The sequence below is a fragment of the Ovis aries genome, chromosome 2, assembly GCF_016772045.2.
Source record: "Ovis aries strain OAR_USU_Benz2616 breed Rambouillet chromosome 2, ARS-UI_Ramb_v3.0, whole genome shotgun sequence".
Taxonomy (NCBI): Eukaryota; Metazoa; Chordata; class Mammalia; order Artiodactyla; family Bovidae; genus Ovis; species Ovis aries.
This window is the reverse complement of record NC_056055.1, coordinates 159,716,325-159,744,157: the sequence shown is the minus strand read 5'-3', so window position 1 is coordinate 159,744,157 and position 27,833 is coordinate 159,716,325. Positions and strand designations below refer to the sequence as shown.

The 27,833-nt window shown below is 40.3% G+C and overlaps 1 long non-coding RNA gene and 1 other non-coding gene across 4 annotated transcripts in view; both read left to right on the top strand.

Annotated features, from left to right (window-relative positions):
* LOC121818714 (uncharacterized) overlaps window positions 1–25,383 on the top strand; it is a 167,591-nt gene extending 142,208 nt beyond the window's left edge. For 2 of the 3 annotated variants that reach the window (XR_009599341.1, XR_009599340.1), the window contains exons 4-8: window positions 13,514–13,631; window positions 15,615–15,691; window positions 16,635–16,782; window positions 17,832–17,950; window positions 23,052–25,383. This is a non-coding gene — a long non-coding RNA (uncharacterized LOC121818714). Of the gene's footprint in view, window positions 1–11,970; window positions 12,109–13,513; window positions 13,632–15,614; window positions 15,692–16,634; window positions 16,783–17,831; window positions 17,951–23,051 lie in introns of all 3 variants that reach the window. The other variant, XR_009599342.1, reaches the window with a different exon arrangement.
* Window positions 5,662–5,733, top strand: TRNAF-GAA (transfer RNA phenylalanine (anticodon GAA)). Its single transcript has one exon. It is a non-coding gene; the product is annotated as a tRNA-Phe (tRNA).
* Window positions 25,384–27,833: the final 2,450 nt, after the last annotated feature.

The window sequence follows — 27,833 nt, the reverse complement described above, 5'->3', positions numbered from 1 at the left end:
GCATAGAGAATTTCTTCAGTATACTACCAAATCATCAACTGTATAAATACAAATTAAACTGAGCAAACTAATTGCATAAATGCCAAGGGGTGTCAAAGTAATGAGCAGGTTCAAGGGAATGATCACTAAGGTCGGTTTCAGCTACAGAATGCCATGAGGTTACGTACGACTGATAATTAGATAAGGCAGCACTCAGCAGTAACCCTCAGCCTTGGGGAGCTTGAGGAAATCGGGCCAAAGACAAGCCAAGAATTGAACAAAACTTAAGAACTGGGAGCGCATGCTCTTTTGGGCTGCAGTAGACAAGGGGACTCTGGAGGAGGATTTGGAATTTGCCCGAGACAGAGGAAGGCAAGAGAGGAAAGACAGGCTGTCCTCTTTAGGAGGCTTCAACTACGCAAGAGGAGGCAGTTATATCATACCATCTCTACAATGTTGTGACTGTTTCCCAAGTTTACCAAGATTAGATTCTTTTGATCTGAGTTTCAAGTTAGCATATTGTGGATGTTTTGTGTATCTTATTTCCTGTCATCATTTGGAATATTCCTTCTGAAGGTCCTTTTGTTAATCAAATATCATATAGAGAGAGTCCTTGACATCATTGTGTATTAAGAGATTTTGATGTGAGCTGTATCAGCATAGGGCTCAAGGGCTTCCCAGGTGGCTCAGTGGTAAAGAATCTGCCTGCAAATGCAGTAGACACAGGAGACGTGGGTTTGATCCCTGGGTCAGGAAGATCCTCTAGAGGAAGAAATGGCAACCCACTCCAGTATTCTTGCCTGAGAATTCCATGGACAGAGGAGCCTGGCAGGCTATAGTCCATGGAGTTGTGAAGAGTTGAACACAGGGGATCTTCCTGACCCAGGGATCAAACCCATGTCTCCTCCTTTTCCACTGAGATTGGTAAATTCTTTACCACTGAGCCATGTGGGAAGCCCATGGGCATTATCAGACTCACTGATTTAGAGGTGCTTGTTTATCATTTTTGTTCCCTGAACTGTCAGCTCCTTGACCACAAGGAATATAGCCATTAAAAGAAAAATCTTATTCTTCCCTGTTTTTAGCACAATTGTTGTTGTTGTTGTTTAGTTGCTAAGTCTTGTCTGACTCTTTGCTATCCCATGGACTATAGCCCACCAGGCACCTCTGTCCATGAGATTCCCAGGCAAGAATACTGAAGTGGGTTGCCATTTCCTTTTCCAGGGGTTCTTCCCAACCCAGGGATTGAAGCTTGTCTCCTTTTTCTCCTACCTTGGCAGAAGGATTCCTTACTGGTGAGCCACCAGGGAAGCCCTTTTAGCACAATAGCTGAGCACTCATTAGCACTGCTCGATAGCTGAAGTCAGAAATTTGGTTTTAAGCATTGACCCTATGAACTTGGGTATGGACCATTGAGCCAGGTAAATGTCATTGTCTATTAAATGAGGTAATAATAGTACATCCCTTGTGTGGTTCCTAGGTGTAAAAATGATAAAGTAAAGCACTTAGCACAGTGCCTGGCACACAGTAAGCTCTTGATAAATGGTTGCTATTTATTTTATTTAGTAATAAATAATAAATAAACAGGTGAATACATGAATGATTTCAGAGCATCCTATGAGATAGGTCTTATAATAAATATTTTGACTCAGAAGAAGATATTAATCAGAAAGTTTTTAAAACAGCACTATAATTAAAGGCTATAAGATTGGTTTCATCCTCTACCCAACAGAAGATTTCATATTTTCACCAGTGTTCTCAGAAAGGATGGGAAGAGGGCTCCACATCATGAATTCACTTAGATTTGTGTGTAGCTGGAAACACGGACATGCCTAAGGCCGTATGGCTTACAATGTGGAGTTGGATCTTACTGCTGCTGGAAGCACCCCTGAAGTCCAGAGATATCCCCAGCTCTCCTCTGGATGTAGTGACAAGCACATCTGCAGATGCGAGATGGTACCAGCGGTGGAAGGAGGCTGAGCTGTCAGGCAAATAATGATAAGTCTTTTGTCATTTACACTCTCATTCATTTGGAGGGTGAGGGAGGGAGAATTGTCCTTTGTGCTAAAGCTGCGATGTCAAGGCAGTGTGTGAGCCAGTCTGTGGATCTGATCACTAACCTTCCTTAGCTCTTGCAACGTAAAGTGAGGACCTCCTTTGATAGTGGAACTCTTCTCTTTTTTCGAGCTTCATTTGCAGCAGCAATGGAACTAAGAATAAATTCCATCTCTGAGGCCGAGAAAAGATAATTTAATAAAAGAGAAAATCGGAACAGCCATGTAGCTGCAGCTAGTCAAACTTACCATAATAATTAGAGAAGGCAGTGGCACCCCGCTCCAGTACTCTTCTTGCCTGGAAAATCCCATGGACAGAGGAGCCTGGTGGGCTGCAGTCCATGGGGTCTTGGGAGGGGGTGGGGAGGTGGGTAGAAGGGAAAATAAGAAAACCAGAAAGCAGTTTGGTTAACCTGTTAGTTTGTTAGGGCTGCCTTAACAAAGTAACACAAAGCAAGTGGCTTAAAGCAATAGAAATATTGTTTTACAGTTATGGAAGCTAGAAGCCTGAAATCAAGGTGTCTGAGGGCAAGGAGAAATAAGGGAGCTCATATGCTTCCCTGATAGCTAAGTTGGTAAAGAATCCACCTGCAATGCAGAAGACCCTGGTTTAATTCCTGGGCTGGGAAGATCCGCTGGAGAAGGGACAGGCTACTCAACTCAAGTATTCTTGGGCCTCCCTTGTGGCTCAGCTGGTAAAGAATCCACCTGTAATGCAGGAGACCTGGGTTCGATCTCTGGGTTGGGAAGATCCCCTGGAGAAGGGAAAGGGTACCTACTCCAGTTTTCTGGCTTGGAGAATTCCATGGACTCTTTGGTCCTTGGAGTCGCAAAAGGTCAGACACAACTGAGCGACTTTCACTTTCACGCTCAAAAGACCCAAATTTCATGAGGGTTTCAGGAAAGCATTTTTAAAGCCAAGATGAGGGAAAGAGTGTGTGATCAGCCCACACACAGTTCTCGGATTGGTTGATGGTGAAATAACAGGATGATGTCACAGGTGTTACCATTATCAATTGTTAGGCCCCAGTAGGTCTGGGGGCTAATTGCTCATGATCATTAAATAGTTAACTCCTATTTGATGGGAGTTTTAGCATCTGTAAAATAATTCAAGAGATGTCTTTCAGATCCTGTTATCTAGGTACCTCAGGAAGGAATCAGAGATTCTGTGACTGCTATATGGCTGATTTACTGTTTAAATTCTTCCCAGTTCTCCTGGCCTAACTGCTATTTTTGTTACTACATTTTCACATCCTTTCACTCATTAATTCTTAAGCTAGATGTTTTGTGACTCAGGGGAGGCCTGGGAGACTACAGTTTTTCTACAAAGAATAAGCAGGCAGAGGATGTCGGGGGAGGGGTCTGTTCCAGGAAGGTCCCATAAGGTACTGCTTGGTTATATTATCTGTGTCCAAATTTCCCCTTTTTGTTAGGATATCAATCATACTGGATCAGGATCCACCCTCAAGTCCTCATATTAAATTGGTTGCCTCTATAAAGATGCTCTTTCTAAATAAAGTCATACTCTACGGTACTAGGGGTTAGAACTTTAACATATCTTTTGGGGGGACATAATTCAATCCATAACAGTTAATAAAAGAAAGCTTAAGTCATCACATATTTTGAAAGGGTCATGCTTACTGCATTAAGTATACTTTATTTAAACTCAGGAATTTTTTTAAGTGTTGCAGAATGACCAGCTATAAAAGAGGTCAGCCTGAACTCTGGAATACGAGGATGTGAAGGAAGGAAAGGACCTCAGCAGAGAAACGCAAGTGTTTGTCTTAACAGCAGGGAGGACAGGAAGGATATTGCTAACACTTTCTTCAGGGCCTTGGTGCCAGCACAGAGGGACCATCTGGGTGCTTCACAGCTGCTCTGACCACACAGACTGCCTTCCAGAACCAGGATGTTGGGAGCTGCTGGGCTTCTCTGCGGGAGCAGCTGAGCCCTGCTGGACTCTGCCCCACGACCTCCCACACTTCACATTTCAGTCTTTTCCATGCGGCCGTGCAGGATAGTGGATGCTGAGGGGGCTCTGTCCCTGTTGGAGGATCATCCTGTATGCAGATATACCACTCCCATTGGATGGTTATGAGAGTTCATGAGCTAGTGCATGTAAAGCCATTAGTACAGTCTCTCCCAAATAGAAATGTTCAACCACAATTTAAGGTGAATTTTTAAGTGGAATCAACTATGAGAATAATCAAGCTAGACTGAATTTTAAAAATCAAAGTTTTTTTTTAAGTCAACACTTGGGAGAAATGATCAAAACAATGGTGTTTAAGAATGGCTGTTTAGGGTAGGCTAAGAGGTCTTCTGTCCCAAGTTAAGTTCTGATTTTTTGAAAACTAGAAATAATTGCATAACTATGACTCATTCCCTGTGTTGCAAATATGAAGACTTGCAAAATAAATGTAGGGAGGTGATTTAAGGAAACGGATGTTGATTGATATTGAATTTTTAAACTGAAAGTGACCATCATTGATTTCATTAAGTACAGTAAATTTAATGAGGAGGAAAATAGTATTTCCCATTTTACAGAGAAGTGTGGACAATGAAAACTTCTCAGCAACAAAAATTACAATCAGAATGATTTATTCTTAGCCATTATATTAAAGTATTTGTCATACTATGGTGTCTGTATTTAGGTTTGTTAAGGTTTTATGGATTAAGAGTTTTTGTTTGTTTTGTTTTTAGAAAGAATGTGTTGAATCTTTAGAATTATTTAGAGATAAAAATAATTTTGTAATACTTAAACTAATATTATATATATTTAATTTATTTAAAATGCTGTCTTACCTCCATATACATTGATTATTAAAAACTGTCAGTAAGATACAGGAAATGAGAAATGAAGACAGAAAGAGCAGAACAAGAAAGATAAATATAGGGAGTGGGCTCAGGGAAATTCTCTCATTTTAAGCTTCCTGGATAAATGCTCTACAATTTCCTGGCCCCAGGGAATGAATGTGCTTTTATCTCTGCAGTTCCATGTTTTCTGTAATATGACTTATCATTTGTCCAGTAGATGATAAAGCATTGCTTCTCTGGTCTACAGCACTGAGGCTCTTGTCTTCCTCCCACCCTTGGAATTCTGCCTAAAGATCACTGCATACAGTGCCTCTGATATGGAGGCTAACTCCATGTTGATAGTTGCCTGGTATTTTATCAGAGGATGGAAACTTTTCAGTAACTTTTTCTCCCGCACTTCAAAGAACCAAGTTGAGATAAAAAATTTAACTTCTGAGACTGTAACTGAAGAAAGAGTTCTTTTCTCTCTCTAGCTGATTTCAATGCTGCTTGCTTATCAACAAATGTGTGCTTGGCAGTGTCAAGGCAGAGGTTTGGATTATGCCCCAAAGGCTTCTGGAAGGCAGTGTAAATGTGGGGCTTCTTGGTAGTCTTAAGTCTTTAAAGCCAATTCCTTTCTTTGCCCCTTTTCCTAGAATTCCTGTCCTGACCTTACTTTCAATTCTTGCATCTGTTACACTTTAAATTCCAGTCAGCATGGCAGACCACGATTCTTCTGCCATGCCTTGGCTTGCAGTGTTGACCATTGCAGTGGGCTCCTCAAGTCTAAGGCCTTGCCATGTTAGCTTTGTATTTAAGGTGTACACTTGTGGCTTCCCTGGTGGCTCAGAGGTTAAAGTGCCTGCCTGAAATGCGGGAGACCCAGGTTCGATCCCTGGGTCGGGAAGATCCCCTGGAGAAGGCAATGGCACCCCACTCCAGTACTCTTGCGTGGAGAATCCCATGGACAGAGGAGCCTGGTAGGCTCCCCAGTCCATGGGGTCACAAAGAGTCGGACACGACTGAGCAACTTCACTTTCACTTTCTTTCCTTTCCTGCCGCTTGGGGGGCAGCCTACAACCGATGCCTCAGTGAGAGGAATGACTGAAGTTGATGAACCAGTTATACTATTTTATTTTTGCCTCTTGTTGACTCTATTTACTTTTTTCCTGAGACAATCCTTCCCCTTGAGTGAAAACTTAAGCAGTCCCTTGATTTTTCTGGTCACTCTTGGTGACCAGACATGAAACACAACACTCAGATAAGTAAGTATAATAATTACCAAATAATTATCAAAACTCCCAACTCGATTTTAAGTTGAGGTGACTCTTCTTTCTCTGATTTGGGATTGTGTAGGTTGCAGGTGGAAAGCGTGTGACTGAGGAATGGTAGTGTGTGCAGCTGTTTTTCAAAACACTTCTACTCTTCCTGCTCCATATTCCTGTGGAGGCTGGGTCCTGCGGGAGGTGAGAAGGAAGAGGGAGCATTGTTGACCAGCGTGCACTTCTGTGTGGGGTGCCCGAGTGCCATCAGCTTGGCAGGTGTTTATAGTGGACTCTGATTCTTATGAATCCCTGACGGTTCTTCAGACCCCCTCCCCCACCAGCCATTGAGTATCTCTTGTCTGTGGCTCTGGGGGAGGGTCAGTGTAACCCTTCTCAGGCTGGACTCTAGCTCCTTCATCAGGCAGTTAGTGGTAGCTCCAGAATTTTTCTGTTACACTCTTCCCTTACATTCTTTCATACCATTCTTCCTTTTGTTTACATATTATATAAATGGAATTAGAAAAAAAAATGTTCAGCATAAACTATATCAGAGCTTGGGCACTAGCCAGAATTTTCTCAGTATATTTATTTGTCTTGAGTTCTCATAGGAACAGATGGTGTCATTGCCCTAAAGACTCTAGACTCAAGTACGTGGAGAGTACACACTGTCACCAGTGACTCTTACAATGCTTTTGATTCAGTTACAGGTTAGTGTTGATTAAAACACAGCCCACTCCTCAATGAATTGTGCCATTTAAGGCAGTTGAAAACTTTAACCACAAAAAACAAACAAAAACAAACATCAGCCAGTGTCCATGAGAACATAGTCTTTAGTAACTCCTAACTCTTAGCGATTGGGCTTCCCCGGTGGCTCAGTGGTAAAGAATCTGCCTGCCAATGCAAGAGCTGCAGGTTTGATCCCTGGATCAGGAAGATCCCCTGGAGTAGGAAAAGGCAACCTACTCCAGTATCCTTGCCTGGAAAATTCCATGGACAGAGGAGCCTGGCGAGCTATAGTCCATGGGGTTGCAAAGAGTTGGACACAACTGAGTGACTGAACACAAATCTTAGTGATAATCAGCCTGTGATGAGGTATCATCAATTCCATTTGATAGACAATGAAATCAGGTTCAGAAAAGCTAATGACTTGGGTGAGGTCATTGAGCAGTATTGTGGGACAGAACCAGAATTCATGGATTTTTTTGACTTCAAATTCCATAGCATTTATACTGTACTGCCCAGTGTCTTGAAATATACTGAAATAATAGAAACTTCTAAGATGCAAATCTGATCAATAACTCCAAACATTCCGGTAAAGATGCAGAGGACAGTAGGCTAAGAAAATGCCTTTGGATGGGAGGCTTAAGTAGTGTGGCCGTGTGAAGGTCACCAGTTCATTCCTCTTGGCTGAGTAGGTAGAGGAGGACCATTCTTTGGTTAAAGAGCTGAGATCCCTGCTCAAACCTCTAAGGAAGCTCTCATTAACTTTTTGCAAATGAAAGTAGAGAACATGGTAGGAAGTGGCATTGTCATTGGGAAGCTGTGAAAAAGCAGTGACTGTAGTGTGTTGGGTGTAGAAGGAAATAGATGTAGCAAGAAAGAACTTCTCTTAGGGAATTTTCAAAATAAAACAGGAAAATATATGCAAAGGGAGATTGGTCTCTGTTTTTTTTTTTTAAGATTTTTATAAGGCTTAAATATGTTTATAAGCCAGGAAGGAAGGCAACTAAAATGTTTTTTGGCCATGCTGTGTGGCTTGTGGGATCTTAATTCCCTGACTAGAAATCGAACCTGGGCCCATAGCAGTGAAAATGCCTACTCTTAACCCGTGAACTCCCACCTAAAATGTATTTAGCCAGGAAGGAAGGTCATGACATAAAGGATACAGACAATAGGGCTGGCCACGAAAATAAGAGAAAAAGCTTTTAGTTGAGTCAAGTGTAGAAAGGCAGGCAAGTGAGAAAAATAGGGTGAGATGAAGAAGTTGAAAAAATTTTAAGTTCTCTATATAATTAAGGTGACCACAAAATTTGCAATCCATACCAGGTGACTTTGAGCATAAAAGGGGTACCCAACATCTGGAAGAGATGTTGGGGTAACAAGCATATGCCAAGGCTAGAAAAATGTATGGTCACCCTCTGATGGCTTCAGTCTTAACAAAATTAAGGCATCTCCTGTCTTCTGTTCCCCAAACATCCCTTTCTCTGTGGCATTTACCTCATATTTGTTTGATATTTATTGTTCTATTTATTCTTTAAAATATTTTTCAAAAACTTTATATACCATATATATTCATATATATTCAAAGCACTTAACAAAAACTTTTTTTGGTAACATAGCCTACTGGATCTTTTGAACATGGATCCTCAATAAAAATAAATTTACTTGTTATAAATTGTATATATATATATATATACTATTGAATTGATGTATCATATCTGTTTATTCCAAAAAAGAAATGTTTAAAAGTGAGATAATGATGTATTAACATACAAGATTTTAAAACTGTATATTCATCAATGACAAAATCATTTTGTTTCACCTGAAAATATGTAACATACATGAAGGCAATGTTTACAATGTTAGATATCAATACCTCAGATAGGCTTGATAATTTTTTTGGCCTGACTTTGAGTCAGAACCCATTGTGTCATCATGATATAAGTGACTTATCTGGGCCCCATAAACAGCAGCACATTATAATTCAGTAAAAGCCAGTGGTTGAGTGTAGTTGGACACCCCACTGTCATCTTCAGTCCCTCTTCTTTGAATATTTTGTGAGCCATGTGTGGTGGGGTCTGTGTGTACTGGATCATGTGTGGTGGGTCACTGCTGGATCTGGATTAGCATGGTCCTCCTGACAAGCATAAGTCCGAAAGAAATAGGAATTTTAATGTCTTTCCTAGCAAGCTGCCTTGCTCATATTTGGGGGTGCAGGTCTGGACTTTGATGTCATATTGACATTGATTCCAGTTTTTACTCTTAACACTTAAAATGTATGTGATCTTGGACAAGTTAGTTTATCCCCTGCAACCCAGCTGATTATTTGCTGTAAAATGTTGATAATAACACTTGATTCAGTTTTGTGTGTTTGTTTGTTGGTCAGTCAACTAAAACAGTGGCCATGAATGAAATCCAGCCAGGAGCCTAATACAAGATGGTTACTCATTGACTCCCGGGCTGCCTCTCTCCTTCTCTGCTTCTCTTCTCCCATCTTATTTTCTGGCCCAAAATGATCACACCACTCCCATGCTTTCCTATGTTTGAAGAATGAAAGAAAACAAGAAATTTGGTATATCTGACCAGCTATTTTGAGTCCTTAAACTGATTCTCTTAGAATGGCAATTAGCAGACCTCTGTTCTGTGTTAGAAAATGAGCAAGGGAGCCTCTCAGATTCATACATGCCACATATTTCTCCCAGGACTCATCAGCTAGAAAAAACCCTTGAGGTCTCATTCATAGCAAAAGCTAAAATTTCTCTGGTTTTGCTGGCCTTCCTCATCTGTTGACAGAGGATTTTCAGCTCCCTGCCTGCCCACCCGCTCGTATTTCCAGGACCCTCTGTGGGGTATCTTACATGGGCTCCCAGCAGTTTCACCCTGGTCACACCCAGTAACACTGGGCAGTTTTGTCCTCCAGTTGCTGTTCTGTGTATGGTGCCTCCCTGAAACAGCTCTGCATGTCCTCTGCTGGCCTTGGGGGTCCCCTTTCTCCACACTCCTTCACTGGCCATTCCAGTCCCTCCCTGTGCTCTGCTCTGCACAGTTAGCAGGTGGGCTGATTCACCAAGAACACGTGAGGCTCCGTCACACCAAATCTACCAGTTTGGTGTCAGAAGGATGTGGAGGGGTAGGAGGTGAGGAAGGTGATGTATTTTTCACCCCTTTGCCTAATATTCTGGTAGGGTAGGATCACAGTAGATGTATTATACAAATTAGTATAAGTAATTAATTAGCACTTATAGCTCCATCTTGCTTTCTTGGAGGTATACATGTATCCAGAAGGCTAGAGCAGGGACAGGTCTGAAATGTGTTTGCCAGGATGTACCCAGGGTACCTCCTCCATTTTGATAACTAAGCGTTTGTAACAGGATCAGCTCATCTTCACCCTTTCCCTTAGCATAAGCTTCCTACAAGTAGACTTTTCAGCCTCCATCCAGAAAACCACTGGGCCATCAAATTATATCACTATATCCATTTGTGCCTAAACCCTACAAGGGAGTGTGGCTTGAGTTCTGGTTCTAAGGGATTCTTGACATCAAGGTGAGAAACTTGGGTGAGTACTGTCTTTCTAGTTCTCCAGAAAGAAACAGTATCAGCTTCATTCTCATTTTTCCCTTCAGTCTTGTAATTATAACCATCCTCAGCCTAACGTCTACCATTTTAGTGCTTCTGACAAGCTGGATGCTGTGTGAAAGTTGCTCAGTTATATCCGACTCTTTGTGACCCCATGCTGTACAATCTATGGAATTCTGCAGGTCAGAATGCTGGAGTAGGTAGCCTTTCCCTTCTTCAGGGGATCTTCCCAACCCAGGGATTGAACCCTGGTCTTCCGCACTGCAGGCAGATTCTTTATCAGCTGAGCCACCAGGGACGCCCACACAGCACTGCTGTACGCAGCACTATTTAACTAGAGGGAATGTGATTTGCATTCTTACATAAGACTTGCTCTGGCAGCCCTGAAACACGGCAGGGGAGCAGAGACCAAGTCCAGGATGAGTTTCTAGTATGTCAGGTTCACCCTGTAGCCTCAGCCTTTATTAAAACCTACTATACAAGTGAGAGGAGATATGTACTGAGGAACTAGAGGCATAGACAACAGTTCTACATGAGGTATAGACTGGAGAAACTATAGCATAGCTTATATAGATTTGAGCCACCAAAAGCATTTAGGAGAGGAGACTGAAAATATCCTTTTGGCTCCAAATGATGAAGCCTTTAGTTTCACTATTACTTGTACAGATTTGTTCTACATAATTCATTTAAAGGGCGAAAGTAACTTATTTTTGCTGCATTGTGCATTTTAATGAAATGCCCTGGAAGCATCAGCATCTCCTTATCTTTCCCTCCCTTGGAAAAAGCAATATATAATGAATACTCTGACACTGAAATGAGTAATTAATATGTGGCTTATTTAGTCAAGTATGAATCAGCATTTTGATGATGTCTTGTGAGGCTAGGATTATAACTGGCAGGATTTCTGCCTTAAGGTTGATAATTCTGAATTCTAGAAAGAACAAATGCATTAAATAGTACTGTGAATTTGTCTTATAAAGCATGCAGCCTTCCAAGGGACAAGTATAACTTATAGAAGGGACAAATTGATAAAAAGTAGTTAAATATATACTATATATATGTAGATCATTATAAATTTAACAACTCTTAAATTATTCAAAACAATAATTTAAAATTATTAAAATTAAGAATTCTCTTCTGTGATATGTTATCTATAAGATTAGTAGATTCTTCAGCATTCATCCACCATTTCTCATTGACCTTTTCATAATTCAAAGTGCTGGTTGACTTTACAGTTACTTGATATGTTAGGATTTGTGCAGTGCAGAAGAGACAGTTTGATCCCTGGGTTGGGAAGATCTCCCAGAGAAGGAAATGGCAATCTACTCTAGTATTCTTGCCTGGGAAATCCCATAGACAGAGGAGCCTTGGGGGCTAGTCCATGGGGTTGCAAAAAGTCAGACATGAACTTAGTGACTAAACAGCAACAGTGCAGTTTGTAGAGAAAGCTGCCTCAGCCACACCTAGTTTGGAATCCATGTCTCTTTCATGGACATAGCTTTTTCTCATCCTCAGAAACACGTTTAATTTTTGAACCATTGTGTGGTTCTTCAGTCTAACTTATCTTCTTATTTCTCCATCAGATTATTTACCTCTCTGTTTAGAAACTCTGCTGCAACTTCCTCAGAGTTCTTCCTGATCAATCCTATGTGACCCTAATGTCTGCTCAGAAGGATTTATCAAGTGTGTTTTTGGAACATAACTCTTCTAGGAAGCTCTGGGTAAGAGTTGTCATAAATAAAGAACTGAGGGAAATGTCAGCTCTGTTATACCCCTCTGGGAGACTCTGCACGTAAGTTTCTGCTGTAAGAAGTATATCTTGATTAACTTATCTGATCACATTTACATCCTTAGGAGCTGTGATTCTATGGACTGGGCTCCAGGATATAGCAGTGATAAATTGATGTTAGGGTTAAGTTTGCTGATATCAGTTTCAGAGTATTGAGTCATTTCTTTCCAACTTGGTATAAAGTCCTTCAGTTTTGCTGTCCCATCTCCCTGAGCACCCACATGTACACTGCTCCAAGTGGGCTATTAATTCACATCGACTGAATGAAAAATAGAAAAGTCTTGTGATAGATCTGAAAATTGCCATTCCTATTTGGATCTGAAAAGACTCCTCCTATCTTTATTAATAGGCTCTAGTGACTCCGTCTTAGGCTGACCCCTCCTGTTCCTTCTTTAATTCTCTAGTCGCCACCTTAGTTACAAATGCTGCTGAACACACTCAGCTTCAAAGCCTTGTCACGGGCCTTTCATTTTAGCTCCTCTTGCTACAGTCTGGCCTTTTCCGGTTGTACAAGTCACAGCTGGTAATGATGGGGACCAGATGATGCCCTCACGGCACATGAAAAGTTTTTACCAGGATGTGGTTTGATGGTTTTGCTTGGGTATTTGTTGTTGTTATTTTTTCCTTTGGAATGTGAGTTGTGGCCAAGAATTATTTCCCTGATTACATTTTTGCTATCCCTCTGCATTTGGAGAGTTGGAAAAGATACAGAGAAATGTAAGGAACACGCCTGTGAACTCCTCAAGCTAACAGACTCGTGTAGGGTGACTTGTAGCTGTGACCTTTGTGTCATGCTGACATCTTGGTCTTACCACTTTTACCAAGGCATCGTTATTCTAGATCATTAAAATCACGAATGTTTATATACATAATTCATTTAAAATTACAGGAGGAATGCCCACCCTCACACTCGTGTTCACCTGACAATGTGGTAGAGTTTGCATGAATTTATGATCACTGACTGCAGTGCACTGTGTACCACATATAGGCTATCACTGTTTAAAATATTTATTGTGTTTTTCTCATAGTAAGAATTGTTGCACATTCATTGTAGAGAATTTGAACAATATAGAAAGGACAAGGAAGAAACTAAAAATCATCCATGACCGCAGCATCATATCCATCTCACTCTTTACTTCAAGGTTGTGAAACAGCAATGGGATATGTAAAACTGACACTCCGGTAGTTAATTTCCTAAACTAGACATCATAGCTAGACAGTCTGTTAGTAATATTTGCCAGAAACTCAGCTCCCGGTAACGATTTCATACTCAGTGGTTCTAGACCTTGCAGCTACCTAGTCCTGAGACGGAGATGTCTTTTTGCTTCTCTCTTCAGGTTATCTTCCGTCCACAGACTTGGAACTGTGCATCTCTCCCGAATGTATATCTCAGTCTTGGCCACTCCCTGGAATCTAACTCATGGACCAAACTACCATCTTAACATCTCCATTTAAGTAAGTCTAACAGGCCTCTCAAACTTAACAAGGTCAGCACTGAACCCCTGGTATTCCTCTCTCCAGATTTTTCCCAGGCAATTTTCCACATCTTACTAAGGATGATACTAAGGAGCATCACATCCACCCAGGGGCTCGAGTCAGAGTCTAAGAGGTTGTTCCTGATTGCTCTCCTTCCTTCCCGCTTCCTCTCACCTCGCTTGCAGAAGTCTGGAAAGAGGAAGATTTGGGGTGATGCCAGATTTCTCTGGGCCAGGCCATTACTGAAGACTGTAATTTATAGGGGTCAGTTCTCCCTATGCTAGAGGCAGATGGGACCCTGTCAGCTCCCAGGCTGGGGGTAGGCAGGACTTTGGCAGAACACGTGTTTTCCATATTGGAAAAAAAGGCAAAACCCTTATGGATGACCCAGCAATTTGTAGCTGACTTCAACAACTGCTGTTTTTGGCAGCAAAAATCAACCCCATGGCCTGGGATTTTCAAATGGGGGCCTTCTGAGTAGCTGCCAATAGAGAGTATTCAGCAAGCTGAGCAAAAACCAAAGTTCCCTGTGAACCAAGAAACTGGAGAACCTGGGTCGACAGAGGTATGAACCCAGAATGGTACGTTATCTTCTTGGGTGGTAGATGAATCCATTTCCCCTCCTCTTCCGTAAGGCTCTTCCTGGAATGAGCTGTTGGGTGGGGGTGGAGCACTGATTAAAAAGTGGAAAGAAGGGAAGGTAGGGAGATGTGGGTGCAGGACTCCTTCAGAAGGACTATTGCTCAGGGAGTGTGGTTTGGGTTTGTACAGACTGGGGGACATCTAGCATCTCTGATCCTTATGCCAGAAGTAAATGAGAGTAAAGGTCAGAAGTGCCCACGAGTCACTGTGATCATCAAAAATGTCTCTGCATAGTTCTATGGATCTGGAGCCATCGCAGCTTCCATGAAGTCTCTTGAGATAATCTATTAGGAAAGGCTTCCCTGGTGGCTCAGATGGTAAAGAATCCATCTACAATGCTGGAGACCTGGGTTCAATCCCTGGGTGGGGAAAATTCCCTGGAGAAGCACATGGCAACCCACTCTAGTATTCTTGCCTGGAAAATCCCCATGGGCAGAGGAGCCTGGCGGGGTTGCAAAGAGTTGGACACGACTGGTCGACTAAGCACAGCACAACACATTAGGAAGCAAAGAAATCTTAAGAGAGATGTGAAGGAGAGGTGTGTGTGTGTGTTTGTGTGTATGTGTGTGTGTGTGTGTGTGTATGAGATTGGTTGATAACTGATTGGTGAGAGAGCACTTTTTACCATCTAGGGTGGTCAGATGTAGGATATGGAGACTCTTGGAATCAAGAGCAACCTTTGCTTCAGATCCTCAAGGATCCTGGGACAGGGCACAGTGTCCATCACCAGAATCCTAGGGGAGAACCCCTGCAACCTTAGCTGCCAGGGAGTTGTGGGGCCCAGGCAAGATTAGATTTCTTTTGCCATGTGCATCTAAAATCCTATTGGAGTAGGATTCTGTTACAAACACTGAAATAGCCAGTGTGTGTGGCACACAGGAACATCTGTGATGTCATTTTCTCTGTGTTACATTCCACCGGCCTGAGTAATACTACCTAAAAAACATATGTTCTGGTTCTCTGCAGCCTGTGCTTAAGACCAGGAATCACTTTGCTGTTCACATGGGTACAGGGATAATCTTAGACTCAAACTTGTCTTGAGTATTTGATTTTATAAATACTCCAACATGCAGCATCCCCTTAGGCTGGTTATTTTACTCCTCTGAACCAGTTTTCCAATCTGTAAAATAGGGCTTTTGATACTTTATGACATGGTAGCAAAGAACGGATAAAATGATTATGTAAATTATCTGATACAGATTTTGTTACTCTCTAAACCTTAATTCCCAAACTAGCCAAATAGTTCTGGAAGAAGGAAACTACTTTTGACTCAATGCCCTTGTACAGTTTTATAAAACTCAATCTTTGCATGCTTTCCAGGTTTCTTCTTGACCTTCTCGTAATTTTGTACAGTCATCACTACACTGCTCACGAGAATGACTCTTACCCTCATCCAGGTAAGTTACATGCCACACTACAGTTTAACCTGGAGCAGCAGATAGTATGGGGATGTGAGCAGAAGGGATTCTCTAATTTTTTTTTTTTTACAGCCAAATAAAGGAGGCAGTATATATGTTAATCTGGGCATCTGATGCCAATTTTATTCTAGTAAATTAGTTGAAACCAAGAAGGGAAAAATATGTACTCTGCACTGATTCAGGCAGCAGCCAGCACCTGTGCTCATCATTGCATGACTAAGCATTTGTTTGCTGTCATGTAACATAATCTTGCTGCCAGATACTTTTAAAGATCTGTGAAAAACTCCGATAATTGGAGAGATTCCTTACGAGGCATGCTGAAGTTACAGAAGTCAAGGATGTCACTAACAATATAAACATTAAGATGATAAAAATGAGGTTTGGATCCAGGGAGTCAGATGGCAAAATGGAACAGGCTCTTAAGGGTGCCTCCTTTTGGTGCTGTTCTCTCTTCACTCTGTCCTTTCTTGTTTTGACAGCCTCATCTCTTTCCCTCAATCCCTTTCTCTTTAGTTTCTTTCTTTTCTTTAAGCAACACAGCCCCTATACTGTCCCCCATCCCCTGATGTGTCTTGAACACTACTAATATTTCTGTATCACAAAATGGGTATTAAAAGTATCTTTGTAATACAGTTTATATGGAACATGAACCTAAAAAAATAATTACAGGAATTGCTGAAGCAAAAAAATGCACTAAAGTCCCAATGTTCTCATTTACTAATTAACCCAGACAAAGGCGCACTTCCCAAAACTGCTTTCATTTCATGTAAGAGTGCTAAAATTAATGAACTATTCAACCAGTTTACCTCAGCTGGAGTCTCAAAAATGTGGTACCTAATTCTTAAGAGAAGTAGTTTTATTTATTTTTTTAATAAAGCAGAAAAACTGGAAAATGAGCCTGTGTCTTCTGCCTCTTTTCCAGTATCTTTTGTCTTGGCTCCAAGGTTAAATATACTCATCACAGACACAGGCACAGGCATAGATGACCTCACAGGGGCTGAAAAAGAAATTAGAAACAGCAAGATCGGTAAAAGCAACAACAACAACAACAACAATGGATCATTGCTAAGGTTTGTGTCATATTTGAGCAAAGTAATAATAGTTGAGCATTCATTGGATACTCACTTTATATGTGTGAGCCCCTGTGCTGAGTGCTTTTCAGGCATTATTTATCTATTTTTCATGTAGCTGTAAAAGGTAAATAATGATAAAAGCAAATACCCAAGTTCAGTTCAGTTCAGTTCAATCGCTCAGTCGTGTCCGACTCTTTGCGACCCCATGAATCGCAGCACACCAGGCCTCCCTGTTCATCACCATCTCCCGGAGTTCACTCAGACTCATGTCCATCGAGTCCATGATGCCATTCAGCCATCTCATCCTTAGTCGTCCCTTTCTCCTCCTGCCCCCAATCCCTCTTTTCCAATGAGTCAACTCTTCACATGAGGTGGTCAAAGTACTGGAGTTTCAGCTTCAGCATCATTTCCTGCAAAGAAATCCCAGGGCTGATCTCCTTCAGAATAGACTGGTTGGATCTCCTTGCAGTCCAAGGGACTCTCAAGAGTCTTCTCCAACACCACAGTTCAAAAGCATCAATTCTTTGGCGCTCAGCCTTCTTCAGCCTTCACAGTCCAACTCTCACATCCATACATGACCACAGGAAAAACCATAGCCTTGACTAGACGGACCTTAGTCAGCAAAGTAATGTCCCTGCTTTTGAATATGCTATCTAGGTTGGTCATAACTTTTCTTCCGAGGAGTAAGCGTCTTTTAATTTCATGGCTGCAGTCACCATCTGCGGTGATTGTTAGGTAGAGTTCTAAGCACTTTGTAAATATCAACTCAAGTAATCTTTGTAACAATTATGTGAGATATGTACTGTTAATATTCCTGTTTTATATGTAAGGCAGTTGAGGCACAGAGAATTTCAGCAACTTGTCCGAGATCATAGTTAATTATTACTGGATCTAGAATTTGAACCCAGGAAGGGTAGATATCAAACAGTGTGATGACCACTAAGTGATAGTGTTTATAGCCTAATTTCTCTGAAGTTAAAAGGGTGATTGGTGTTTTATACCTAAAGTTTTTGTATACTTGGTACCCAAAGTTTATGTCTTCTCAGTTGCCAAGATTAAAATTGTTGAAGAGAGAAAGAAGTCTAAGGTGACCACAGCCAGGGCAGGAGTTGGGGGTAATATGTGGTGAAGACGGATGAATATGTGCCCTGTGAAAGCAAAAAAGGTACGAGAAAACAAAAAACATGCGCCCTACTTAAGTATGCCCTTTGTATGACTAGACAGTTTCTTCAGCCTTGGCCCCTGAAAGATTCATTCTGAGCTGCTTGGTAGCTGCACGGTGTCCAAACAGCCGTCATCTTTTATCTAGACTGTACGCCCAACTGCTATTCTTGTCCTTCTAGCATTCTTTCTCCACCCTGAGAGCCAAGAGGGAGCTTTTAAGAGTGTAAATTATGAGGATTCCCTGTTGGAAATCATCCAAAACCTTCCATCTCACTGAGAATAAAATGCAGACTTCTCACCCTGGAGTTTAGGGCTCTGTATAACCTGCTCTTTGCCTAACTAGGTGGGATATTTTAGTTTTGAAAAGGACATTACAAAATGGGTATACATTACTTAGCTAAAAATGTTCTCCTTAATATAATAATCTGTGCTCTCAGACATGATGGGGAAATTTGCATTCATATGCTTAGTACTTTTCAAAGATTTAACTGAAAAAGAAAATCACACTTTTTTTTCTCAAATAGTTTTTTTACTTCCAACGTTTGCCCTGTGCACTGCCCTGTAGTTGGAAAACTCACAGTTGTAAAATCATAATTTGGTTTCAATGTACTACGCCAAAAATACATAAATGTCCTCCTTTAAACGAAGTGATGCACCCTACATATTGGGCTTCCCAGGTGGTGCTCTGGTTTTTCCAGCAGTCATGTATGGATGTGAGAGTTGGACCATAAGGAAGGCTGAGCGCCAAAAAATTGAAACTTTTGAACTGTGGTGCTGGAGAAGACTCTTGAGAGTCCCTTGAACTGCAAGGAGATCAAACAAGTCAACTGTAAAGGAAATCAACCCTGAACATTTATTGGAAGAACTGATGCTGAAGCTGAAGTGCCAATACTTTGGCCACCTGATGTGAAGAGCTGATTCATTGGAAAAGACCCTGATGCTGGGAAAGTAGATGGCAGGAGGATAAGAGGGTGACAGAGAATGAGATGGTTGGATGGCATCACCAACTAAATGGACATGAGTTTGAGCAAACTTCAGTATGTGAACTGAGAACTTCCAAATGTTCAATCTGGGTTTAGAAAAGTCAGAGGAACCAAAGATCAAATTGCCAAAATCTCAATGATCCACTGGTAATTCCAGAAAGGAAAAAAAAACCTACTTCTGTTTCATTGACTACTCAAAAGCCTTTAACTGTATGGATCACAATGAACTGGAAAATTCTTAAAGAAAAGGGGATACCAGACCACCTTACCTGTTTCCTGAGAAACCTGTATGCAGATCAAGAAGCAACAGTTAGAACTGGACATGGAACAATGGACTGGTTCAAAACTGGGAAAGGAGTACTTTAAGACTGTATATTGCCACCCTGCTTACTTAACTTATGTGCAGAGTACATCATGTGAAATGCTGGTCTGCATGAATCACTAGCTGGAATCAAGATTGCAGGGAGAAATATCAATAATCTCAGATATACAGATGAAACCACCGGATTGGCAGAGAGTGAAGAGGAACTGAAGAGCCTCTTGATGAAAGAGGAGAATGAAAAAGCTGACTTAAAACTCAACACTGGCCCCATCACTTCATGGCAAATAGATGGGAAAAAAGTGGAAACAGTGACAGATTTTCTTTCTGGGGGCTCCAAAATCACTGCAGACTTTGACTGCAGCCATGAAATTAGAAGACACTTGCTCCTTGGAAGAAAAGCTATGAGATATCTAGACAGTGTACTAAAAAGCAGAGACATTGCTTTGCTGACAAAGGTCCTTATAGTCAAAGCTGTGGTTTTTCCAGTAGTCATGTACAGATATAAGAGTTGGACCATAAAGAAGGCTGAGCACCAAAGAATTGATACTTTCGAACTGTGGTGCTGGGAAAGACTCTTGAGAGTCCCTTGGATGCAAGAAAATCAAACCAATCGATCAATATTCAACCTTTCATTAGAAAGACTGATGCTAAAGTTGAAGCTCCAATACTTTGGCCACCTGATGGGAAGAGCGGAGTCATTGGAAAAGACCTTGATGCTGGGAGAGATTGAGGGCAGGAGGAGAAGGAGTGAAGAGAGAATGAGGTGGTTGGATGGCATCACCAAAGTTAATGGACGTGAGTTTGAGCAAACTCCGGAAGACAGTGAAGGGCAGGGAACCCTCAGTCCATGGAGTCACGATGAGTCAGACACGATTTAGCGGTGGAACAACAACGACGAAACAGGACTAGCAGGAACTCTGTGGGGAGCAGGTTGACTGGTAGGGGTGAGAAGAAAGCATGATCAGGGACGTTTAACAGGAAGTATTGCTCTAGATGATCAGCTGATTCTCAGAATGACCTGTTAAAGCGCATGTACTTAAGTACTCTTTCAAACTAAGCCAGAGTTTAGGGACATAAAGGGAAGAGAGAAGCCTGACCAAAGACTTGTCAAGCCATAGTTCAGAGGGTAATGGACAATCGCAAGCCCTTGGTCAAAGGAAATCGTCAGAAAAGCTTAATGTATTTTGGTGGAGACACTGTGGACTGGGCTCTGCTTTCTGCTTTCTGTGAGAAATACGTAAAATGAGAAGCTGGCTTCTGTGTCTACCCTTTGGGAAATAATTGTACTTTATAGACTTAGTTGGGAGAATGTGTGAGTTTTCCCTGGCTTTTTTGCAAAAGAAGTCTTAACTCAGAAGACCAGCTAGAAGAACAAATGGACTTTGTCTGAGAGAAGCTAATGGTATTGCTGTATTCTTAAAGTCTGAAAAAGGGTAGAAATGTGTTAATCTTTAGGGAAGGAATAGCATGTTGGAGATCCTCAGAGATTGGGGTCTACAAAGAACTCATAAAGGTGCTTCATAGAGGACAAATGAGTTTTCAGCACTTATCAAGTTCAGAAAGCTCTTGTGCCAAATCAACACAGCAGTACCACTTAGGTATGAACTTTGCTGTACCCTTTTGCTTTCCTTGAACTCCTAGATGTCATAAATCAGTGAACATAATATATAAGGAAGGGGAGAAACCTGGCTACTGAAAGGTTTTAAATTAAATGTAAAGTTGACTCCAAAGAGCCAAACAGGAATGGCAATGGCTTGGAGCAAGGAAAGGCTGTATGCCAAAGTTTGGGAATATTCAACCCACAAGGTAGATTACCTAATTGTGTGAGTGTCGCTTATCTAAAAATGCTGTCAAGTGAAGGATAAAATTTCAACATATGTGTTAAAAGTATTAAAAGTCATTGTCAAAAGTAATATGTCCTTTAATCACTGCTGAGGCCTTCTTGCCTGCATACTTGTTCCTGTAATGGAAACAGTGATTCCATTGGAGAAACAATGATTTTGTTTGGAGAATATTTTTGTTAACAATTGGTTAATATATAGTTCAGACTGTTTAGAAAACTGTTGAGAAGCATGAAAGCCAAAGTAATCAAATGGCTGAGTCATCTGTTAGGATCCTCAAACCTTTTTAAATGCCTTTGGCTGGAGTCTCAATTAATAGAGTCTGATGTGATGAGTAATTGTATCAAGTCTCCTTCCATGACACCAAGTACTCCTAGGATTGTATCTCATAGAAGCTTCTTGTAGTTCCTCTCTATAATATTTTGAAATCTTAATATTGATTTCTTCTTGAGGGGCTCCCCTGAGATATCACAGTTAGCTCGTCCAATGCCAACACCCAGCTCACTTGAGGACAATCGATGAACTGTTCTGGTCCTGATCAAATCACTTGTTGTTTCTGTGATTATGCAGCCTCCCAGAATGGGAGCAATCAGGCAGACAATTATCAGGACGTTGACATTAGTCTCATCAGTTACCTGCTGTGACCACCAACATTCTGTATATTAATAAGGAAAAAATAGCCCGCTGATTGTCATTTAAATTACATGAGGATATATTTGTCTTTTGTATCTCCAAGGCATTTAAATGCAATGTAAGATCAAAATTCATTAAAGAAGGAGAAGAGATGTTCCAGCAAACATTTCCCAAGAGGCTGACTATAACACTTGCATGGTGGAGAACATAAGTACATTTTGTGCTAGTCATTTTCAATATGGAACACAATTTAATCCATCCAGTATTTACTGAGCACTTACTATGTGCAAAGTATTGTGTTAGGCCCTGCAGAAAAGAAAAAAAGAAACTTGGGGATCACAAATTTCTAGAGTCAATCATTGAAATCAACATGTAAATAAATATAATCCAAGGCAGACTGTAATATAATGCACAATAAGAACCACAGAAACTTCCAGCCTGAAAAGACCACATTCAGTTCAGTTCAGTTCAGTCGCTCAGTCGTGTCCGACTCTTTGCGACCCCATGAATCGCAGCACGCCAGGCCTCCCTGTCCATCACCAATTCCCGGAGTTTACTCAGACTCACGTCCATTGAGTCAGTGATGCCATCCAGCCATCTCATCCTCTGTTGTCCCCTTCCCCTCCTGCCCCCAATCCCTCCCAGCATCAGAGTCTTTTCCAATGAGTCAACTCTTTGCATGAGGTGGCCAGAGTACTGGAGTTTCAGCTTTAGCATCATTCCTTCCGTAGAAATCCCAAGGCTGATCTCCTTTAGAATGGACTGGTTGGATCTCCTTGCCATCCAAGGGATTCTCAAGAGTCTTCTCCAACACCACATTATGTTGGTGCAATTAGGAAAGTCCTTGTGGAGAGGCAAAATCTCTGGGTAAGCTTTTTAAAATATAAAAATTGGCAGGAAGGAATTACAAGTAGCAATACGTGCAACAGCAAAGGCATGAAATGGTTGTGGCAGCTGCTGAAAGTACTCCTACCACATCCTACAGGAGCATAGTTTTCCAGCGCACATTGGTGGCGTCTCACTTCCAGCTCTGCCTGGCTGTGGGTAGGAATGTCCTAAAGAAAAGGGAGCTGCAGCTTTGAGCTTGTGTAAGACGGTTGCAGTTTAGGTGAAAGCTGCATATGACATTCATGAAGCAAAGAGCAACATGACCAAAAATGGAGGAAAGTGGGAAAGATTTGTGTAGGCGACAGTACATACAATGGGTTGGCAGAAGCAGGAATCATTAAAAGTAGATTTGGAAAAGAGAAGTGATAGGTTTTAGCAAGGAAATGATATGTCTAGTCCAGTATTTTTTAACAGGTGTCACTTCCCCTGTTCCAGGAGATCACTGGGGATCCTCTGCATCATTCACACGAGAAGATGGTAGGTTGGAGCTTGGAACAATGTTTGGAGGACTTTGCCTCCCCTTGGAAGCTAAAGCCCTGGCCGATCTGAAGAAAGCCAAAGCCATTCCCAGTTTTACTTTGCTATTAGGAGATAGAAAAAACCTTTAAGATGGCCTTTGAGGCTCCAGCAGTCAGGTTTCTGCTGACCTCCACACCTCCATCCCACCTGCTTCCTTCTCTGTTCAGCTTCCCCCTTTCATACTCTCCCCTCATGTTCTTTGTTTGGCCACACTGGCCTTGATTTAGTTCCTTACACCAATCAGAAGCCTTTGTGTTATTTCTTCTGCCCAGAAGGCTCTTCCCCTTCACTTCTCTCTTTGACCTAATTAACCAACCTCTGTCTTACAAACTGATGCTCATATAAGACCTTCTAGCGCTAGCTTTCTCATACCCCCTACACTAAATGTCCTATTAATTTCACAAAACACCCTGTGCCTCTCTGTCATAGGAGAAAATCTCAGTCTGTACTTATTCGTTTATTTATTTGACTGTTTTATTGTCATTCTCTTCTAACCAAGAGGAAAGAAAGCATGTCTCTGCTCACCATTACATCTCCTGCACTATCACAGTGCCTGCCAGAGTTAACAAGTATCTCTTGGATTTATGTGAGGTTGAATGAACGAGTTGGTAAATGAATAACAAGAAATCCACTCACAAATTTGGTCAAGTTTGGTACCTATGTTCTCATTATTATCAAGTTGAAAAATACTAATTACTTGTTTTATTTAAGAGCTTCCTGTCTTTCTTCAGCCAGTTAGCTTATTTTTAGAACTACTATTCATGAGTTGGAAAACCAATTCTATAGCTACCCTTATCTTTTATTCCTCTGAGCCTTGCTTGTTTTAAAAATGAAGAGAGGAAAGTAAACACTCCAATTTTGTGGTTCAGTTCACATTTCAATTTTTCTCTTCTTTCTTTTATTCTGAACATTGTAAATGGTTTGAAAAACCAAGCTTTTGCATTTATATTGCTCTTTTCATCTACAGATTTATAAGAGCTTTAAAAACATGTGTTAATACTTACAGTAGCATTCCAAACTAAAAAAATAAAGCCACATTAAATCTCCTTTAAGATATAGATGCTGTTAATAGGCTCACAATATGGCAGCAACAATTTCAAATACGAATTAGGGGTTTTGATTAAACCCTCTAAACTGACTAATGGTGAGTTCCTCCTAGAGGCATCCATCATTCTAAATCCACCAATAATGACGTCTCTTCAAAGAGTATATGGACTTAGAAAGCTCTAGCTTGAAAACTCAAGGATTTAAAACATTTGCAAATGAAAAAAGGCAAGATAACATTTACTCTATTTCTGACTTCTCCAGAAATGTTACTGGATTTTTAGCCTGACATTTTCCCCTACTATATGCAAATAAAGCTATAAATTTTCCTTCAAGCACAAGTTTTTGTTGTACTCTGTGGATTTTGATATACCATATTTCAGTTATGTTTTCACTTCCAAACATTTTCTAATTTTCATTGGAATTTCTTTTTTTGACCCATGGGTTCTTTACAAATGTATTACTTAGTTTCCAAACGTTTAACCATCTTCTAGTTGATTTTTAATGTTGTTATAGATTTCAGTCTTGATTCCACTGTAAGAAGAGAACATTGTCTGTATGACTTCAGCCTTTTGAAGTTTAATACTAGCTGCATGGTTTATACGTATATTTAAAAAATATGTTCTATGGGCATTAGAATGAATGTTCTTAAATGTTATTGTACATACGTGAATTAGATAAAGTTTATTAGTTGTGCTAATCCACATATTTTATATCCTTCCTGATTTATTCTAACCTATTTTAACAATTACTGGGAAATGCTTAATAAAACCTCTAACCACACTTGGGAATTTGCCAAATTTTGTTAATTCTTCCAGTTTTTACTTAACATATTTTGTTATGCTATTAGTGCAGACATGTTAAGAATTATATCTTCTGGGAAAATTGGCACTTTCAACATCATAAAATGTCTCTATTTGTTTATTTTTGCTTTTATTTCGAGAATTCTGGGAGGTGGATCATAGAGGATCCTGCTGTGATTTATGTCGGAGAGTGTTTTGCCTATGTTCTCCTCTAGGAGTTTTATAGTTTCTGGTCTTACATTTAGATCTTTAATCCATTTTGAGTTTATTTTTGTGTGTGGTGTTAGATGGGGAGGGAGGTGGGAGGGGGGTTCATGTTTGGGAACACATGTAAGAATTAAAGATTTTAAAATTAAAAAATAAAAAATAAAAATAAATAAATCACATCTTGAAATAAAAAATGTCTCTATTAGTTTTCTTTAGCCTCTTTTGTTTTTGTGATTTTAACATAGCTATATTAGGGTGTCTTTTTTTGTGGAGGAGTAGCTTTATGTTGTTTTTTTTTTTTAATTTCCATCCTTTACTTTCAATTTGTCTCCTTACATTAAATGTGTTTCTTCTAAGCAGCATGTAGTTTTTTGTTATCTGTTCTTACAGTCTTCGCCTTTTAATTAGAAGATGTGGTCTGCTTACATTTAATGTATTTGTTGATATATTTGAATCTTCTCTTCATCCCACCTAATATTTGTTGCTGGTTTCTCCTTTCTAGTTATCTTTTGGGTGAATGTGACAGAATCTTTCATTTTCCCACTTCTTTGTCTCTGTCGGCTTGTTAGCACAATCTTTCATCATCCATTTAGTGGTTACACTAGAGACTATAATATACATCCTTAACTTTTCTTGTGTCATCTGCAGTTTAATCATTTTAAACTTCCTAACAATGTAAATATATTAAAACACTTTAACTCCATTTAAGTCCTTCCTTCTGTTTATGCTATTCATGATGTGCATTTCAATTCTATATATATTTTAAATCTAGCCTGTCATTTTTTACTGTATTATAAAATTAATATTAACTTAGATTTTCCTCACATATACACTTTTCAGTGTCTTTGTTTCTTGCAATTCCATATCTCCAACTGAGATAAACATTTTCCTACTTTAAGGACCTTCCCTAGTATTTCTTTTGCTATAGGTCCTCTGGTGGTGGAAAATATTTTTTGATAGAAAATATATTTATTTTGCTTTTACTTTTCTTCTATGCATTTTAAAAACTTTTCATTTTGAAATAATTATAAATTCACAAGAAGTTGCCAAAATAGCAGAGATTCCATATAACCTTTATCTAGTTTCCTCCCATGGTTATATTTTGTATAATTGTGATAAGCAGAATTTTAGCAATGTCTCCTCAAGATTCCCATCTCCTGATTATTTGAACACTAACCCAGGTACTGCTGTGAAGGAAATATGCCAATGCCATAAGTTTATGGATCTTAAAATAAGGACATTTATCCTGGACTGTCCAGTTTGACATAATCTAATCACTTGAGCCCTTGAACACAGAGAAGATTTCTCCAATTGAAGTCAGATGTGGTGGAAAGAAGAAAACAGAGGATAAATGAAAGCAGAGAGAAAGGTCAGAGAGATTTGGAGAGTGAGAAGTACTTGACCTGCAACTGCTGGCTTTGACGATGAAGAAAGGAGTCCATGAGCCAAGCAATACAGGTAATCTCTGGAAATTAATAATGACCCCTGCCAATACCCAGTAGGGAGGCAGAGGTTTTCATCTTACAACCACAAGGAACTGAATTCTCCCAGTTACCTGAATGAGCTTGAAAGTGGAGTTAACCCAAAACTTCTTGAAGGAATGCACCCTGCCAGCACTATGATTTAGGCTCCATGAAACTAGGAGTAAAAAATCAGTTGAGCCACACTGTGCCCAGACTTGTGACCCAGAACTGTGTGATAATAAATTTCATTGCTTAAGGCCACTACATTTGTGAAATTTTTTTACTGAAAAAATAAATAAGAACAGTATCTAATGAAAAGTATTAAATTTAGTAAATTGATGCTGATGTGCGTGGAGTTCTGTGACATCTCATCACACGTGTAGATCCATGGAACCACCAATGCAATGAAGATATAGAAGTATCCTGTCACTTCTAAGATCTTCCTCATGTTATGACCTCTCTATAGTCACACCCCTACCTCCCATGCATTCCTAATCCCTGGCAACTACTACTATCTTCCTCACCTCTATACGTTTTAAAGTTTTGGTCACTTCTTGTTTCAGTCCATTTCTCTCTGTTCAGATTGGGGAACTTCTATTGTTTTATTTTCAAGCTCACTGATTCTTTTCTGTCATTTCCATTCTGCTATTGAGCTCATCTAGTGCTTTTTTTAGTTTAGTTACTGATTCTTCTTAATGTCTTCTATTTCTTTGCCAAGGTATTATATTTTTTCATTTGTTTCAAGCATGTTTGTAATTACTTATTGAAGCATACTTATGATGGCGGCTTTACAATCCTAGTGAGATAATTCCAGCATCTGTGTCATCTTGGTGTTGGTGTCTGTTGATTGCCATTTCTCATTCAAATTGAGTTTTTCTGGTTCTGATTATGCCAAGTGATTTTTAAGTATAACTGTATGTTTTGAGTATTATGTTGTGAGACCCTGGATCTTAGTTAAATGTGTGTTTTGGCTGACCTCATTTAACACTGAGCTGGTGGGGAAAGAGGGGTGCTACCTCATCACTGTCAAGTGGGAGTGGAGGTCCAATTCCCCATCTAACCTCTTTGGACACTCTGGCAGGGGAAGGATTCTTCATTCCTGCAGGACAGGGCTGGAAGTTCTGACTCTGTATTAGGTTTTCATGATATCACGCTGGCTGGGGAAGGCAAAGATTCTTTAT